Genomic DNA, 14,962 nt, shown 5'->3' on the forward strand with positions numbered 1-14,962 from the left:
TCTCCATCACAACACACTGTCATCACCACCCACTCAGTTGTTCAAATTGTAAATCTAGAATTTATCTGTAATTATTTCTTCTTCCTCTCCTCATTGTACTGTCTGTGTCATCAGCAGAACCTGTCAACTTTGCCTCCAAATTGTATCTTATATCAGACCACCTCATTTTGTCTCCACTGATGTGAGCCCAGTCCAGGCAATTACCATCTTTCATCTGGATAGCTAGAATCGTGTCCTGACTGGTCTCCCTATGTCTGCTCTTGTCCTACAATCGATTCTTCACATATTGGTCAGAGGGAGCTTGTTAAAGTGTAAATCAGATTCCATTACTTACCAGGCCACTTGGAGTAGAACACAAACTCCACCCTGGTTCACAAAGCTTCATGATCTGGCCCCGCCTGCCTTTTCTGCTTCTTGGATGGAAAGGCCCGGAATGCTCTTCCATCTGACCTTTGCACACTTGGCTCCTTCTTGTAGTTTGCACCCAGCGTCTAGGTCACTTCCTTTCCTGATCACTCCATCTTAAGCAGCTCACCACTCGCTCATGATCACTCTTTATGTCTCTGATATTTTTCTTTATACCCTGACCCCCAGAAGTGAGCTTTTTAATCATAAAACAAGGACCTTGTTTCTGCTGGCATAGAGGACAGTGCTTGGCACACAATAGGGATTCAATAAAAATGTACTGATGAAAAAATGAATCATTCACCAAGGGCTTCCACATAGATTATGTCTTTTAAGGCTCAGTAGTAGAGATCGTTATCTATGTGTGATTGATGAGGAAACTGGGGCTTGATTAAAAGGCTTGCGTGCAGGGACATAGTTACAGGGCTCCAACAGAGGAAGCAGAATCTGAGAAACACAGCCCAGGTAAAAACAAACAGGCAAAACTGTATCACAGTGTCTCCACTGGAAAAATCCTGCTGAGAGGCCATGGAGGCTGAAACAAAATTTATGGGGAAGATGAGGCGGGTGGTGGTCAACCACCAACAGAACGATTCTGATGGTGCAGCCTAGCTGTTCTTACCGTGTGCTCGCTCGGGTCCCCGAGGCGACACTGTTTTCATAATAATAGAAGATGTTAGTTATTGGCCTTTTCCCCATGTTGACAGTTGCGCTGATTGTGGGTGGGTGAAACTGCTGGTGCCTGAGCTTGAATCAAGATGGTGGCGTCTGACTGTGCTGGTGATTATTGTTTTCTTCATTGCCATATACTCTCAGTAAAAAAAAAAAAAAAAAAAAAAAATCCCAGTTTCACTTCAGAATGCCCTTGATAAAGCATTAAAATGATTAGTTTTCTTAAATCTTGGCTCTTTGGTACACGCCTTTTTTATCCTTTGCACGAGGCATGGTTGTCTGAGGAAGAGCACCTGCGGTTGCTGGCTGCACCAGTTGCTACCCTTCCTGAAACACAAGCTGCACCTGGAGTAGGCTGGCAGGCTGGCCCTGCACGGTCAGGCTTGGGTTCTGGTGGACATTTTCTGGAAAACGAACCAAGTGAGCTTCACTTCAAGGAAAACAACTGACAGTATTTGTTGCCAGTGATAAAATTTGAGCTTTCAAGTGAAAATTAGAGTTTTGGAAAACCTGTGTCTGCCACTGTGAGCTTCCCAGCTTCCCAGTACTTAAAGATGTTTCTGATGAGATGATGGTGATATTAATGAATATGATCTTTTTTATATTGTAGAATGAAATGTGTCCACATTTGGAACATCTGCATAATTCAGTGAACCAATATTTCCAAATGACCAATTCATGATATTATAAAATCATCCATGGGTAAAAGATCCAAAGTTAGGCCGATGGATTTTAACATAATAGGGTATGAAGAGTTATTGCTTTGGTTTTGGATAGATTAAATTTTCTATTTTCTATTCTATTCAGATAGATTGCAGCAAACCTTTAAGAAACTACCACTTGCTGAGTTTTGATGTAATATCATAGAAGAATATTTCCAATTATTTTGCTATTCTGTTACTCCTGCTCTTTGCAAACTATGTGTCTTTTTCAGTCCATATTTTTCTCACATACTTTAGCCAAAACAACATATCACAACAGATTGAATGCAGAATGTGAGAGTTCAGCTGTCTTCTATTAAGGCAGACAGTAAGGAGATTTGCAAAAAACAGTGTCACTTGTCTAACGCTTTATTGAAAATATAGTTATTTTTCATAGAAATCTTTATTGAAAATGTAACAATTAAAAAAAATTATTTATTTATTTATTTGTTTATTTTCTGTGGTACGCGGGCCTCTCACTGTTGTGGCCTCTCCCGCTGCGGAGCACAGGCTCCGGACGCGCAGGCTCAGCGGCCATGGCTCATGGGCCCAGACGCTCCGTGGCATGTGGGATCTTCCCGGACCAGGGCACGAACCCGCGTCCCCTGCATCGGCCGGCGGACTCTCAACCACTGTGCCACCAGGGAAGCCCTTAATTTATTTATTTTTATTTTTGGCTGCCTTAGGTCTTTGTGGCTGCGCGCGGGCTTTCTCTAGTTGCAGCGAGCGGGGGCTGCTCTTCGTTGCGGTTCGCGGGCTTCTCACTGGGTGGCTTCTCTTGTTGCAGAGCACGGGCTTTAGGCGCGTGGGCTTTAAGGAAATATATATATATATATATATTTGGTTTTAACCTCTAATATGGAAAATATTGATAAATGTAACATATAAAAAGCTCTTTGGGAGTCTTCAGTAATCTTTAAGGGTGGTTAGGTGTCCTGTTATCAAATGTTTGAGACTTGTTAGTGTAGTTAAAAGAAAGTGGACATCACAGAAATCTCTGGCATTCCTATACACCACCAACGAAAAATCAGAAAGAGAAATTAAGGAAACAATCCCATTTACCATCATAACAAAAAGAATAAAATACCTTGGAATAAACCTGCCTAAGGAGTCGAAAGACTTGTGCTCAGAAAACTATAAAACACTAATGAAAGAATCCAAAGATGACATAAACAGATGGAGAAGTAAACCATGTTCTTGGATTGGAAGAATCAATATTGTGAAAATGACTATAATACCCAAAGCAATCTACAGATTCAGTGCAATTCCTACCAAACTACCAATGGCATTCTTCACAGAATTAGAACAAAAAATTTTACAATTCGTATGGAAACGCAAAAGACCCCGAACAGCCAAAGCAATCTTGAGAAATAAAAACGGAGTTGGAGGAATCAGGCTCCTCGACTTCAAACTATACCACAAAGATACAGTAATCAAGACAGTATGTATGGTACTGGCACAAAAACAGAAATACAGATCAATGGTACAGGATAGAATGCCCAGAGATAAACCCACGCACATATGGTTACCTAATTTAAACAAAGGAGGCAAGAACATACAATGGAGAAAAGACAGCCTCTTCAATAAGTGGTGCTGGGAAAACTGGACAGCTGCATGTAAAAGAATGAAATTAGAACACTCCCTAACACCATACACAAAAATAAACTCCCAATGGATTAAAGACCTAAATGTAAGATCAGACACTATAAAACTCTTAGAGGAAAGCATAGGAAAAACACCGTTTGACGTAAACCACAGCAAGATCTTTTTTGACCCACCTCCAAAAATAAACAAATGGGACTTAATTAAACTTAAAAGCTTTTGCACAGCAAAGGAAACCATAAACTAGACAGAAAGACAACCCTCAGAATGGGAGAAAATATTTGCAAATGAAACAACAAAGGATTAATCTCCAAAGTATACAAACAGCTCATGGAGCTTAATATTAAAGAAACAAACAATCCAATTAAAAAAATGGTTGGAAGACCTAAATAGACATTTCACCAAGGAAGACATATGGATGGCCAAGAGGCACATGAAAAGGTGCTCAACATCACTAATTATTAGAGAAATGCAAATCAAAACTACAATGAGGTGTCACCTCACACTGGTCAGAATGGCTATTATCAAAAAAATCTAGAAACAATAAATGCTGGAAAGGGTGTGGTGAAAAGGGACTCCTCCTGCCCTGTTGGTGGGAATGTGAATTGATACAACCTAGAATGGGAGAAAATATTTGCAAATGAAACAACAAAGGATTAATCTCCAAAGTATACAAACAGCTCATGGAGCTTAATATTAAAGAAACAAACAATCCAATTAAAAAAATGGTTGGAAGACCTAAATAGACATTTCACCAAGGAAGACATATGGATGGCCAAGAGGCACATGAAAAGGTGCTCAACATCACTAATTATTAGAGAAATGCAAATCAAAACTACAATGAGGTGTCACCTCACACTGGTCAGAATGGCTATTATCAAAAAAATCTAGAAACAATAAATGCTGGAAAGGGTGTGGTGAAAAGGGACTCCTCCTGCCCTGTTGGTGGGAATGTGAATTGATACAACCTCTACGGAGAACAGTATGGAGGTTCCTTAAAAAACTAAAAATAGAACTACCATATGACCCACTAATCCCACTACTGGGCATATACCCTAAGAAAACCATAATTCAGAAAGAGACATGTACCACAATGTTCATTACAGCACTATTTACAATAGCCAGGACATGGAACCAACCTAAATGTCCATCGACAGTGAATGGATAAAGAAGATGTGGAACATATATACAATGGAATATTCCTTAGCCATAAAAAGAAACGAAATTGAGTTATTTGTAGTGAGGTGGATGGCCCTAGAGTCTGTATTCTAACGCATATATATGGAATCTAAAAAAAAAAAAAAATGGTACTGATGAACCTAGTTGCAGGGCAGGAATAAAGATGTAGGCATAGAGAATGAACTTGAGAACACGGGGTGGGAGGGGGAAGCTGGGGCGAAGTGCGAGTAGCATCGACATATATACACTACCGAGTGTCAAATAGTTAGCTAGTGGGAAGCAGCAGCATAGCACAGGGAGATCAGCTCTGTGCTTTGCAATGACCTAGAGGGGTGGGATAGGGAGGATGGGAGGGAGGCTCAAGAGGGAGGGGATATGGGGACATATGTATGTAGGTAGCTGATTCTGTTGTACACTTTGGTGTACAACAGAAACTAACACAGTGTTGTGAAGGAATTATACTCCAATAAAGTTCTATTAAAAAAATAGAGAAACAAGTGTAAAAAAAAAAAAGGTGGGCATCAAACTTAAACTAGGAAGAAGGCTTGAGGTATCAGATGGTTGGCCAAAAATACCCAGCTTGACCAGAAATCAAGTGACAGACCTAAAAGGGATCTGTTACACTCTTTCCATCCTCTGAGCTTGTGCTCGTGGAGAGCCTTTGTGATTGTGAAGTCATTTGCCTTATATGTAGCCCTTTAGGCACCGTTAGGGCCTCCTGTTGCCCCTGTTGCGTGTCCTGTAGGAAGACACACTGCCACTCACCCAGGACGGGAGGGAGGCTCAAGAGGGAGGGGATATGGGGACATATGTATGTAGGTAGCTGATTCTGTTGTACACTTTGGTGTACAACAGAAACTAACACAGTGTTGTGAAGGAATTATACTCCAATAAAGTTCTATTAAAAAAATAGAGAAACAAGTGTAAAAAAAAAAAGGTGGGCATCAAACTTAAACTAGGAAGAAGGCTTGAGGTATCAGATGGTTGGCCAAAAATACCCAGCTTGACCAGAAATCAAGTGACAGACCTAAAAGGGATCTGTTACACTCTTTCCATCCTCTGAGCTTGTGCTCGTGGAGAGCCTTTGTGATTGTGAAGTCATTTGCCTTATATGTAGCCCTTTAGGCACCGTTAGGGCCTCCTGTTGCCCCTGTTGCGTGTCCTGTAGGAAGACACACTGCCACTCACCCAGGACGGCCTTGTTCTGTGAGGGGAGGAGAATGGATCCAGTGGGGTGAGGGGAGGTAGCCAGACGTCTTTACTTCAGCTCAGTGGAGGTTTATTGCTTACTGACAGTGTGCCGTGTCATCAAATTATAGTACACTGTGTGTTTATAGGGGAGGAGACCATGGTTATCAGCGAAAGCCTTTAGTTTATAGTAAATAAGTGAATTATTTGCATTGAACAACATTTATGAAACATAAATCAGTCAGATCGACCCGGCTTTAAACTCACAGCAACTAATGACTATTGATGTAGTTGGTGATGGGAGCTGCTTCAGGATTTAAGCAGGGGAATGTCAGACATAGATTTGTGTTTTGAAAGGTCTTTTTGACTGTGGGTGGAGTGGAGGGTTTGAAGAGGGGTGACACTAGAGGTGGTATCACCAGCTGGGGAGGGGAGTGTGGTAATCCAGGTGAGAACCACCAGGGCTGGAGGAGACAGTGGTGGGAGGGGTGGAGGACAGGGCAGGGCCTCTGCTGATGTCCAGAAGGTAGAATCGAGAAGGTAGAATCAAGGGAGTCTGGTTTGGATGTGGGGGTAAAAGGGGGTGGGGTTTATAACACTCTCTCTTTTTGCATTTGGAGTATATGAACTTTCCTTTGGCATTTGTCATGTGAGGCTCAGGAGCCACAAAGGGACACCTACATAGATTTTTTTTAACCTGCTTTAAAAAATGTGCCGTGTTCCATTTTGAACAACGTGCTGTGGAAGAGTCCTGAAATGGATGAGAACATTTCTACCTCATTATCACCTTATGGAATTCTAAAGCTAGCATTCTAACAAGATCCATGTGGCTTACATATAGAGGGTGTCCTCTAGGTTTCTGACTCTGTCCTCTTTTTGTTCAGAAGCCATTAAAGTGCTTGGGGCATCCACCATGCTTGTCTCCGTGGAGCTCAAGGTGGATACTGTTTCCTTTTTGTAAGTCTAGTTAAATACATAGAAAAGGCCATTCCAGTAAATATATGGCATGATATGTTAAGCTTTAATCATGTTCTTGAACCTTAAACTTGCCCTGTACGTCCAACTCTGCGGAGAGGGTTGTGCCTTTACAGCGGAAGGGGAGGCAGCTGAGGAGAGACAGCCAGTGACATGTGTCAATTTTACCCACCGTCGGTGTGCTTTCTAGGTGGGTCTTCTGTTCCTGACTACTACTATTTTGTATTTTTTAGTTTTTTTTTTTTTTTTTTTTCCATACGCGGGCCTCTCACTGTATGTGGCCTCTCCCGTTGCAGAGCACAGGCTCCGGACGTGCAGGCTCAGTGGCCATGGCTCACGGGCCCAGCCGTTCTGCGGCATGTGGGATCTTCCCGGACCGGGGCACGAACCCGTGTCTCCTGCATCGGCAGGCGGACTCTCAACCACTGCACCACCAGGGAAGCCCGTATTTTTTAGTTTTGATGTAATTTCAGACTTACAGAAAAATTGCAAGAATAGTGTAATGAATTCCCATATACCCTTACCCAGCTTCACCCATTTTTACATCTTGCCTCATTTACTTTTCTCTATTTATAAATGTGAATATGTAATTCTTTCCCCTGAACTATTGAAGAGTAAGTTGGAGACTGTGCTCCTTTATGCCTTACTGTGTGTATCTCCTAAGAACAAGGACATTCTCTTACATAAACACAGGACAGTTGTAAAAGTCGGGACATTTGCCATTGATATAATACTATTTTTTTTTTTTTTTTTGCCACACAGCTTGTGGGATCTTAGTTCCCCGATCAGGGATTGAACCTGAGGCTACAGCAGTGAAAGTGCCAAGTCCTAATCACTGGACCACCGGGGAACTCCCGATATAATACTATTATTAATCCACAGTTCACATTAAAATGTTGTGGTTTGCCCCTTTATGAGCCATTTTTGCCCCTCCCCCCATCCAGGTTCACTTACTGCCTTAGAAGCCTCGTCTTTGTAGCCTCCTTTAATCTAAAGGAGTTTCTCAGGCTTTCTTAGAATTTCTTGACCTTGACAATCTTTTTATTGCCGTAAAATATACATAATATGAAGTTTATCATTTAAACCATTTTTAAGGCTGCAGTTATTAAGTACATTCATAGTGTTGTGCAGCGATCACCACTGTCCATCTCCAGAACTTTTTGGCTGCCCAAACTGCAACTCTGTCCTCATTAAACACTAACTCTCCCTCCCCCTCCCCCAACCCCTGGTAACTACCATCCTACTTTCTGTCTCTGAACTCGTTGACCTTGACATTTTAAAAGAATACAGGCAGTTATTTCCTGGAATGTCCTCAAGTTGGGTTTGCCTGATGTTTCCTTGTACTCAGATGCAGGTTATGCATTTTGGGTGAGGATGCTACTGAAGTCACTTGCTTTTTCCAGAGCATCACATCATGTTGCTTGGTCCCAACTTTGTTGCCGTTATTCATTTGGCCCATCTCTGTCATTATTTATTTTCTAGCTGAGCAAGGCCTCATCACGTTGTTGTCAGTGCCCTTTGACATACCAGGCTTTGAACATTTCTTAGCTTTTTGGCACTGTAAGATGTTCCAGGCTTATCTTGTATTTTCCCTGCCTCAGCCCTGGAATCAGCCTTTTCTCCAATGATCCCCAGTTCCTTTTGGTGGAGAATGGAATTTAGAAGCAAGACCTGGCACTAGGTGTGCCCATTGCTGCTGGTGTGCCACTGTTTGCGGGTCCGCTTGGCAGAGAGGTAGGGTGGAGACATCCGTGTCTGTCTGTATTTATTGCTTACTTACTGCTGTGCATTGTACTGTGATGCACAGAGGTGATTACCACAAGGCCCGTCTCCTCTGTTCCCCTTTTCAGGTTTGTCACTTACTTCCCAGCAGTGAGAACCTGGCTCCTTTGTCCTCACTGATTCATTTGCTGGCTGGAATACACAGAGGGGAGTTTCTGAACTGCTAACCCATAGCACTTGAGGAAGCACACTTATTAACTAAGAGGTTAATATTCACTTACATTATTGTTTGAGGCAAACTTTACATACAGTGAAATGCACAAATCCTAACTATTAGTGTATGCTATCTAAAAGCAAGTTGCAGGGCTTCTCAGTGTTTTGTGGGGAAATATTTGTTCTTATGAGCACTTTGTACCATTTATCTACATGGCACTGAGCCTGGGATTGTGTGGGATCTCAGGAGGTATAGGACGTGGGCGTGGCCCTTGAGGAATTTTCTCTTATTAGAGAAAATGGCATCCTTATACAAAGTTAAGTAAAAGCCCAACGCAGTAATTATGTATCTGCACTTGAGTAATAAGGTAGTGATTTAAGGAATTCTGCTTTCTGGACATTTCGGTGGTGTCTGTTTGCCTAAGTTGTGTGCAGTAGGGGGTCCCTACCAGGGGAGGTGAAAATGTGTGCAGGTCAAAGGTGGGGGTGTAGCGAGGGGAAAGAGTGGTGAAGTCACGAGAACTGATTTAAAGAATTCAGTAATTCAGCTAATATTTATTGAGGGCCTCTGTGTGCCAGGCACCATACTATGTGTTGGCGATTCATTGGTGCATAACTCCTGCTTTTAAGGAGTTTACCAGTTTTCTGGGGGAGATGGGTTGGGGTGGTGGTGGCTGCGTGCACAGTGGTGAGAAGGCCTCCTGAAAAGCAGGCACACTGAGCCAGTACCTGAAAGAGACTAGAAATGATCTGGGCTAGGAAGGAAGAGGGTGGGAGGGAGGGCAGAGGAGCCAGGTGTGCAGAGGTGGGGAGGGGAGAGAGCCGGTCTTTGAACAGTGCTTCCCTCTTTCCTCCCCAGGGCCATGCTCCAGCCCCGCCGTAGCCCCACCTGCTTTATCTTCTGCTGGCACATCCACCCCGTGACACCGGGTTATGCATTTGTTCTGCCTCCCCGACTAGGACAGGGACTTTGTCTTGTTCGTGCCACATCCCCAGCTTCTCACATAATGACTGGCTGGTGGTAGGCGCTCAGTGAATATTTGTTGAGCAAATAAATGGAGCAGAGACAGTTTGGAGAGAAGTGCTGGGAGACCCATGATGGTGGAGAGGCAAGCAGGGCAGGTCCTGACAAGCTTTGTAAGGCCCTAGGAATTTGGGTTTTGTCTTCAGGCCAATTAAGGAAGGTTTTAAAGCAGGGTAGTGAAGTGATCAGGATTGCATTTTAGAAAGATTCTTCTTCTGGCTATAGAGTCAGGCGGGGAGGGCGGGTTAGTTTGTGTGTGTGTGTTTATGTGTATGTGTTGTGTAGGTGTGTGAGTGCGCGCGCGCGTGTGTGTGTGTGTGTGAGCATGTGTGTTAGGCAGGGGGAGTGGGTCGGGAGCGTCCTGAGGAGGGAGAGGTGGGAGCGAGGAAGAGCTGGCCATAGCTCCAGCTAGGGAGGTGCCAATGAGACGTGGGTGGACCCAAGTGCTCCCTGGAACAAGGATTGATTGCACTTGGCCATTGATTGGCTACAGGAGGTGACAGAATGTCTTGCTCGTTCCGGCTGGATGTAGAAGGGAGAGGAATTAGCCGCTACCAGCATTTGGGAGGGAAAGAGCATGTATCTGGCTGTGGAAATGGGAGAAAGTTTTCCTTAAAGAATGTTTCGGTGGGAAATGTTGAAAGTGTTGCTTCAGTGGTTCCCAGCCTCCTGTCCCCTTGGCATCTGGTTTTCATCCCTCCCCGCCGCACCCCTTGTCCCCATGCCGAGGGTATTGGTGATGAGCTGTGCACAGTGAATACCGTTCAGTTTGGTGTTTTCTTGCGTGACTTCTTTTACCTTTAAAGGTTGATCTGACAAGCAGTTTAAAGGTGTATCAAAATAAAACCACAGTCAAAATGTTAAATCAAGCTTTTCCTCTTTCTGCGTTCCCTCCAAGCCCTGGCCTAGGTCCGGACTAGTTTCTACAGAGGTGAAACCACTGCAGGGACGCAAGGTGCCTCCTGTCTGCTGTAGTGGACGTCCTGAGTGTGCTGGCTCGGCACTGTTGTCTCCCTGAGTCTCTGGCCACAGGACCTCAAGGGCAGACTGTGTTTCTTCCCGTCTGTTGCCAGCCTGGCCTGGTAGGTGGCAGAGCCCAGATCAGACCCCTGGTCTGGCTTCAGGGCCTGGCTCCAGAGAATTGCTTCTCAGTCTTTTCCTTTATACATACAGCTCTTCTCCTGAAAGTGAATTTTTACTTGACCAGCAGGCATGAATATTTTCCCTGAAGAGTTTTTTTTAAAAATATTTATTTATTTGGCTGCACCAGGTCTCAGTTGCGGCACGTGGGATCTTCATTGCGGCATGTGGGCTCTTAGTTGCGGAATGCGGGCTCTTAGTTGCGGCATGCATGCGGGATCTAGTTCCCTGACCAGGGATCGAACCTGGGCCCCCTGCATTAGGAGTGTGGAATCTTAACCACTGGACCACCAAGGAAGTCCCAGTTTTTGTTCTTTAAATAAAACTTTATGCTGAAAATGGTCTTAGTACGTGAAAAATATTTTAACATTTTTTTACTGGAGTAACTGACTTCCTTGAAAACTTGCTGTTTTCCTTCAGATTATAAAAATAACACGTCATTGTAGAATATTTAGAAAATATGGAAAAACACAACAGTGAAAATAAAAATTATATAAAATCCTGTATGCCACTGTTAATATTTTGGTGTATTTTCCACTTCTCTGTCTTCCCTTTCCCCCTTCCCCACAACCAGGAGTATACTGTATGTGTCGTTAAAGGATTATTTTGAATTATCTATTTTTGACATCCTTACCCCTGTAAGATCTGAAGCATAACAATAAAATAAGCCCTCGGAAAACACCCACCACACTTAGGAACTAGATCATCATCAAGACTGTCACAGGCACTAGCTCTTAACATCTTTATGCCTCTGGGAAAATAGTAGCACTGCTAGCTTAGTTTTAAGTCGTACTTACCGTGTGTCTGGCTTGTCCAGGCTGCCCACATTGACAATCCCTTTAATTTCCAAACAGCCCTGGGAGCAGGTACTGTTACACCCACTTTGTGACTGAGGAAACTGAGGCAAGAGAGGTTAGATGATTTTTCAGAGGTCACGGCTAGTGAGCCGCAGAGCCTGGACTTGGACCCTGGCCGTCTGGTCCTGGCATCTGTACCCTCATTGTTCTGAGTTATCCGCCTCTCTGAGAACGTGAGCGTTAATGGTCGAACCTGGGAGTCCGTGATCTGCTGGCTTCTCAGGAGCACCTGCTCACTTGCTGTTTACTGACCCCTGAGCCAGAGCCTCTGCTGTACCAGCTCCTCTGTGGGAATGAGGAAGGAGTGGACCTGGTACAGAACCCTGGGGAGCACTGTGAAATCAGTACACCTGCAGACCAACTTAGTGGATCAGATAGCGTCTTGAAACATCTAACTAGTGGCTCCAGGCAGTGTTAATACCAGTGAGAAGTAGTGGTGTGGCCAGTGGCTGGTGAGGGATTCCAGGAGAGGGGTCTGGCTGAGGAAGGCTTCTAGAGGAGGGAGGGAGGACCTGAGCTGGGCACAGAGACAGGAAGGATTGCACTGGCTGGAATGGAGAGGAAAAGACCTTCTAGGGTGGGGTATACATGGCCTCCAGTTTAGGTGAGCGGACACAGTGGGACACAGTGCTGGCGGTGGGGGGGAGTGGAACCACAGTGTGACCCTTTGGGTGCCCAGTAGAAAGGCTTGGCCCTTCTCCTTCAGTTATGGATGTGCGGGGAGATGACGATGGCAGCATCCTACCAAGGTTAACTGGGCGTTCTCTAGTTGGACACAGGTGGGCAGAACACCTAAGCGTCTGAAGCTTTTCAGTGAGCAAGAGTTGGTCCAGTTAGGACCAGCTTCTGCTTTGAGGGCACGGATCCCCGGGAGGTTTGGTGGTGAGGACTAGTGCTCAGGTGAGATACTGCAGAAGCGTGGGCCTCAGGGGGGCTCACATGCCTGGTGTTAAAGGTAGGTGGGTGTCAGGGAAGCTCTGGAAGCAAGAAAGCATTTGAAGGACAGAGTAGGATTTTGGCAAGTGGAGTTGAGAGAATAGCATGGAGTTGGGAGGGAAGGGTTTGCCCAGAGTGAGAGGAAGCCTCAGGTTCCAGAGGCAGGAGGTGGTCTGCTCCACATCTTTAAAGGCCTGAATGGTAGCGTGAGGAAATGACATTTATTTGGAAAGCAACAAAATCTTTGAAGGTTTTTGAGTAGGGTTGGGGGTGTAAAGTGGAGTAGTAACATTCTGAGAGACATGAGGAGAGAATCATGGGATTTGGTGAATAATTGGGAGAAAGAAAAACTGTGCGGTGGTTTTTTGTGGGGGAGGGGAAATGGACTTTCTCTCTCTTTTTTTGTCCATAGTTTTAGAATTTTATTAAAATTGAGAAGACAAGCGTTCCTGTATACTTTGTACCCAGTTTCCCCTGTTGTTAACATCTTGCATTAGGATTGTACACTTGTCATAACTAATGAATCAGTATTGATACATTATTATCAACCAAAGTCTATCCATACTTTATTTGGATTTCCTAAGTGTTTTTCTTTTTTTTTTTTTTTTTTTGTGGTACGCGGGCCTCTCACTGTCGTGGCCTCTCCCGTTGCGGAGCACAGGCTCCGACGCACAGGCTCAGCGGCCATGGCTCACGGGCCCAGCCGCTCCGTGACATTGGGATCTTCCCGGACCGGGGCACGAACCCGTGTCCCCTGCATCGGCAGGCGGACTCTCAACCACTGCGCCACCAGGGAAGCCCTGGATTTCCTAAGTTTTTACCTATTATCTTTTTCCTGCTCCAGGATCCCATCCAGGATGCCACATTACATTTAGTTGTCACGTATCCTCAGACTCCTCTTGGCTTGTGACAGTCTCTCGGACTTTCTTAGTTTTGGATGACCTTGATAATTTTGAGTAGTAGTGGTCAGGGATTTTATAGACTGTCCCTCTGTTGAAATTTGTTTAATGTTTTTCTGATGATAAAACTGGGATTATAGGTTTTGGGGAGGAATATCACAGAGGGAAAGTGCCCTTCATATCACATCACATCAAAGGTCCATGCTCTCAACACAACTCATCACTGTTGATGTGACTTTGATTACCTGGCTGAGGTCCTGTTTGTCAGATGTCTCCACTTGATATCCCCTCCCCCCATCTTGTTCTCTTTGGAAGGAATTTACTGTGCCCAGCCCACACTTAAGGGGAGGAGGGTTGTGCTCCATCTCCCTAAGGTCAGAGTATCTGCATATATTAATTGGAATTTTTCTGTATGGGAGATTTATCTAATTCTTCCACATTTATTAATCTGTTCAATCATTTACTTATATCACTATGGACTCATAGATATTTATTTTGTCCTTTGGGTTATAATCCACTACTGCTTTATTTTGTTGCTCCATCTTTGGCCAGTGGGAGCATTTTCAGTTGGCTCCTGTGCTACTTTGACAAAGCCCCACTATTGTGGACTTTTTTTTTTAAAGCAGCTATTTACTTTTTTTTTTAAAGCAGCTATTTACCTTCTGGCTGTTTACTTTCGGGAGCACAGGATGCTCTGGGATCATCTTGTGCATTTCCTGCCTCAGTTCTAAAATCAGGTGTTTCTCCAAGGACCTCTGGTTCCTGTTATTGGAGAATGGTGTTAGAGACCATTCTCTATATGATATGGGTGCTGGGTGTGCTCATTGCTACTGGGGTGTCACTACTTTTAGGTCCTCTCAGGTGACAGAGCAAGGAGATGTATGTGACCCCTGTGTATATATCCACATCTGTAAACATTTCTATATGTAACCATCTCTATCTGTATTAAACTAAACATGCATTTGTAGTGATGTCTTCAGGTCTAATCTGTTTCGTTTTTTCTGTTTTTTGTTGTTGTTGTAAATCTGGAACCAAGAGGTTAGTAACATAAGGTGAAGTCAGAGATAGGTGTGCTTCTGGAGGAAAGCTAATGAGTATGTGTGTACCAGGGAGTGTCTGTGACGTAGCACAGACTTCGTAAATATTTGTTGCATGACGGAGCCAGGGCCCTTGGTGACTTTTGTGAGTGACGTCTTGGTTGAATAGAAAATTTTGTGGAAGCTGAATTTCTGGGAACAGAAATTTCATCAAGGGCTTGAGGGGAGAGTGAGGCAGTGGTCACAGAGCAGGGGTTTGGGAGGAGAGAAGTGGCTGGCATTGGGGGCAACAGCAAACAAATGTTTGCAAGGCAGAGGAGCCATCAGAGGGAGAGATGGAATGTGGTGGAAAGAGGCCCAGGGAGGGGAGGCAGTGTGGGCAGAAGCTATACTGTTCCTACTTTATTGCTTT

The 14,962-nt window shown here is 44.3% G+C and overlaps 1 non-coding gene across 1 annotated transcript; it reads right to left on the reverse strand.

The window, feature by feature from the left end:
* Positions 1-11,045: 11,045 nt before the first annotated feature.
* Positions 11,046-11,118, reverse strand: TRNAR-CCU (transfer RNA arginine (anticodon CCU)). The gene has a single exon. It is a non-coding gene; the product is annotated as a tRNA-Arg (tRNA).
* Between the last annotated feature and the right edge of the window lie 3,844 nt (positions 11,119-14,962).

The sequence above is a fragment of the Physeter macrocephalus genome, chromosome 14 (genome assembly GCF_002837175.3).
Source record: "Physeter macrocephalus isolate SW-GA chromosome 14, ASM283717v5, whole genome shotgun sequence".
Lineage (NCBI taxonomy): Eukaryota > Metazoa > Chordata > Mammalia > Artiodactyla > Physeteridae > Physeter > Physeter macrocephalus.